This window comes from Amblyomma americanum, chromosome 1, assembly GCF_052857255.1.
Source record: "Amblyomma americanum isolate KBUSLIRL-KWMA chromosome 1, ASM5285725v1, whole genome shotgun sequence".
NCBI lineage: Eukaryota > Metazoa > Arthropoda > Arachnida > Ixodida > Ixodidae > Amblyomma > Amblyomma americanum.
In genome coordinates this window covers 189,364,034-189,368,846 of record NC_135497.1, presented here as the reverse complement: position 1 = coordinate 189,368,846, position 4,813 = coordinate 189,364,034, and the positions used below count along the sequence as shown (strand labels likewise).

Here is a 4,813-nt window from a genome sequence, read left to right as displayed (position 1 = left end):
CGGTGGAAGTAATCACAGGCAAGAAGAGGAAGGAGAGCCCTTTCCTGGTGTACGTCTAAAGCAATCCGTCCCACGGACAACAGATGTTCAAGGCACTATTCCACAAGGCGACTTCAGGCGCGGGGAACAGAACGCTCCTAGGGTGCGGAGACTTTAACGCTCCGAGCCAAGACTGGGGCTACCACAGAACGACGGCCAAGAGGAGAGAGCGGATGCAAGATGCCACCGACGTGGGACTGAACCTAATCACGGATCCGGCATTTCCCACCAGGATCGGCACATCGGTTACGAGAGACACCACTCCGGACCTTACCTTCGTCAAAACCGATGGAGGATCGAGAGAAGCGAAATGGAGAAACACGGGCCAAGAGCTGGGCAGCGATCACTACATCGTGGAGGTCGTCGTACCGCTCGAAGGCCAAGGCAACACCGGCATAAGGAAGCATCGCATTACGGACTGGGACGCCTTTCGAAAGGCGCTACCCGCGGTGCAACTGGACATTACGGAAATCGAGCAATGGGCGGCTAACGTCGTTGAGACGACGGAAGGAGCCACCAAAGAGCTGGAGACAGACGAACAGATAGATAAGATGGACAGTCAGCTGGCCCATTTGATAGAAGCCAAGCAGTCCATAAAGGCGAGGTGGCAGAAGCGACGAACTAACCGAAGTCTAAGGAAGAAGATCGCCGAGCTCAACAGGCAGATCGAGGTTCACTGCAGGGTGCTATGCACCCACCCAACAACCTGGCCAGAATCCTACAGAAGGCAATCTGCGAACACGTGGAGGACAAGGTCAAGCGACACTTGGACGCCAAGTACCTACCGGCCACACCCACGGAAAGACACCCGGATTACCAAGGCAACGAAAACGAGACGCTAGATCGCGACATCCAGACGTGGGAAGTCAGAGTTTCGCTGCAGGATCTCAATAGCAGGTCCGCCGCGGGTTCTGATCGAGTGACCAACAGAGCACTCAAGAACCTCGACGAAGCGGCCATCGAAACACTCACGAACTTCTACAAGTGCTGGCAAGAAGGAAGCCTGCCAAAGCAATGGAAAGCAGCCAAGACGATCCTCATCCCCAAGCCTGGCAGGCCACCCAACGTAGAGAACCTCAGGCCGATCTCACTCACTTCGTGCGTGGGAAAGGTCCTCGAGCACGTTTTCATGAACAGGTTGCAGCGTTACCTGGAAGAATCAGAGCTTTACCAAAATTCCATCATCGGGTTTCAGAACAAGCTCGGGACGCAAGACCCCATGATTTTACTGAAGAACGAGATCATCGGCGATACGACGGGCACCAAGGACAAAAGAGCCATACTCGGACTGGACTTGCAGAGTGCCTTCGATAAAGTAAGGCACTCGGCTATCCTGGCCCAAGTATCCAGGCTAAACATGGGCAGGAGGACATACCAGTACATCAAAGACTTCCTGATGGAACGGACCACCGATATCTGCGCGGGAGACCTGCAGCTCGAAGAGAAGCAGCTGGGCAGCGTCGGAACTCCGCAGGGCTCGGTGATCTCCCCGCTACTCTTCAACCTCGTGATGATCGGGGTGGCCAACCGGCTAGAAAGAGTACCGGGCGTCCGGCACACCATCTACGCCGACGACGTTACGCTATGTGTACCGGGAGGAAGCGACGGACACATCGAGACAACGCTGCAAGAAGTGGTCAACGCCATCGAGGAGCAGCTCGACGGGTCTGGACTCGTTTGCTCTCCGGCCAAGTCAGAACAGCTGGTGATTCCACCGAAAGGAGCGGGCAGGAAAAGAAAGAATATGGAAGTCAAGTACAAGCGTCCCAAGATCACGGTCAAGCCGGTGGGAGGCCAAGTAATACCGGAGGTCGAGAAGATTCCAGTGCTCGGGCTGCTCATCCAGCGAAACCGAGTCAACGGTGAAACGGTTAACAAGCTCGCGGGCAAAGCGACCACGGCAATAAGACTCATCAGGAGAGTGTCCAACAGAAAAGCGGGGATGAAGGAGGAGAGCCTGACTAGGCTCGTTCAATCCTTCGCAGTTAGCCACATGACGTACGTGGCCGCCTTCCACAACTGGAGGCCGAGCGAACGTAACAAGACAGACGCCACCATACGCAAGGCGTATAAGGCGGCACTCGGTCTCCTCGGGAGCGCGAGCACCGAAAAGTTCATGGCGCTGGGAGTACACAACACGCTGGACGAAATAGCCGAAGCACAGAGAACGGCGCTACTCGAGCGTCTCTCTGAAACGAGAACCGGAAGACAGATACTGGGGGACCTTGGCCTCGAGCCGAGGGAAGGCACGCAGCAGAAAGGCGTACCTATACCAGATAGCATCAACAGAAAGCTAAGGGTCTGTCCGATCCCGAGGAAGGTGAACCCCGAGCACAACAAAGAGCGGAGGCTGGCGAGGGCCAGGGCTCTCGTGGTCCTCCACGCCAGAGAAGAAGGCGCCGTCTACGTGGACGCGGCGGAGTATCGAGGGAGCAGCAACGCATACGCGGCGGTGGCTGTCGGGGCATCGACGGGTGCAACGAAGACCACGGCGAGCGTCCGGACTCGAGAAGCGCACCGGGCGGAGGAGGTGGCCATCGCCTTGGCCGTCTCCGACCCCGGATGCACTACAGTGTTGTGTGACTCCAGAACGGCCGTGAAGAACTACGCCAAGGGTAGGGTATGTAGTGAGGCCGCGCGCATACTGCGCAAGGCCGAAGACATCGGACGCAAAAGTGCTGTGGTGATCAAGTGGTTTCCGGCCCACATGGGCAGTGACGTGTCGGAACGCGGGAACGTGTACCACAACGAGACGGCCAACTCGGCCGCGCGAGGACTAACCATCCGCGCGGCTGCAAGCACGACCGACTCGGAGTGTTGGTAGCGGTGCAGTGCCAAAGACAAGATGACCACCTTCAACGAAATAGTGAAATGGTACAGACTTAACTGACAGACTATGCCACCACCTCACCCGGGGCTTACCCGGAAGGAGGCAGTGTTATACAGACAGTTACAGACGGGGTCCCTGCTCACCCCGGTGTTAGCTAAGCACGCGTGTCCGAGTGTGTACGCGAGTGACGTGTGTAGACTGTGCACGAAGGAGAGAGCCACCGCGGCTCACATCCTTTGGGACTGTAGCGTAAATCCGCGAGAAGCCAGCGAGAAGACGACGATCCCGCCGCAGCTAGAGGCTGCAACGAGGAGCTATGATCAAGAGACAGAACTCAAGGCCGTCCAGCAGGTCTCGGCAGCTCTAGAAAGGCAGCGACCGAGCGAAACCGAGGAGAAGGGGGGAAGCACCCCCAGGAAGGGGCCGGCGGCCCTCTCGGACCCGCGGAAGTAGCGAGGGACCAAGAGCTCGAGGAGCACAACGCACGAGACTGACGTAGTGGCCGCGTCGCGGTAAAAGCTTGTCCTCCCTGCGTGGAGGAAGCCTAACCGATTCTACAGGCATTTTCATTAAAGTTGTTCTCTCTCTCTCTCTACGACTAGGGCCCTAAAAATCACTCTGGATTTACTTCTGGCACGCACTGCATGCATACATGTGCCCTGCACTTATAACATTTCATTGTTGTCGATATTTATTTTGCTTATACTGCAATCCCCATTGGGGATTTTAGCAAGGTGGGATACAAAAGAAGTAAACACAACGAATAACACAGACAATGAACACAAGAAAAAAGTAGAATAACGTAGCTTGAAAATTTCAGAAAATAAGCATACACAACAGATTGTTATACAATACTGGAAAGAAATGTCGACATAGATGACTTCGAAACGTGGTCATTGGTTGGTTAAGAGATTCCCTTCAATTACTGTTCGTGGAAAGAATACTTAAAACGGTTATTACGCGTGGTAAATGGCCTTACTGTGCGTGTTTGCCTAGTGGCGTAACCAGATGAAAAATAAATTATTCTCGTCAAATCTGTCTTACAGTGGCCGTAATAAATTGAAAGACAAATTTTAGCCGTGACACACGGTTTCATTGCCTTAATGAAGGCAAGTCCGTTTTGGTTAACAGTTCTGTCACTTACGTACGTCCAAATCTATTTTAAATGAAACGAGCTGCTTTTCTTGGCACCATTTCTATCTTATTAGTGTAAGTTTAAGTGAAAGTGTCCCAAATAACGCATGCATAGTCTAGTATCGGCAGATGTATGTTTTTGTATGCGAGCAGTCGGACAGAAGCAGTAGGAAGTCTCAAAGCTCCCCTCAGAAAGAACAACTTGCGCTTAAAATTCGCCATTATATAGTCAATGTGCTTTGTCCAAGTGACGTCATTAGTGATCAAGAGTCCAAGATACTTATAATGTATCTCAAGAAAAGTTTCGATGGAATGAATGTTAAGGCTTCTTATCTAAAGCGGCGTCTTCAGTAGTGAGCAGTACAGCTTTGTGGTCCGATATTCTATCTACTATCTGGATATTTGCTTTGGCAGTAATTGATCCGCTAACAAAAAAGAGGTCGAGCATTGATTGAAAATTGCCCTGAAATATTGTATTTTCTTCTACAATCTGCAAGTCGAAGCCAAAAGCACTGCCCAACATAGCTTCGCCTTGGGGGTCGTGCTTTTTAACTGAAAAATTTGACCAGTCTACTTCAGGCAAATTAAAATATCCTGACAGTATAATACGATTATCAGGTTTAACATTCGTGCACAAATATTCTTTAGTTCCTATAATACGGCAAACGGTAGAGTTGCGGGGGGGGGGGGGGGGGGGCTGTACATATCTCCAATAATATAACTAACGTTTCCATAGTACGTTTTGCAAAAAAAAATGCACTCTACATTGAGTACATCAGGCATTGGTAATAGAATTCACAGGGGTGATTT

General features: G+C 52.1%; 1 pseudogene; it reads left to right on the top strand.

Moving 5' to 3' along the window:
* Positions 1–590: 590 nt before the first annotated feature.
* Positions 591–3,322, top strand: LOC144094170 (uncharacterized; annotated as a pseudogene).
* The last annotated feature ends 1,491 nt before the right edge of the window (positions 3,323–4,813 follow it).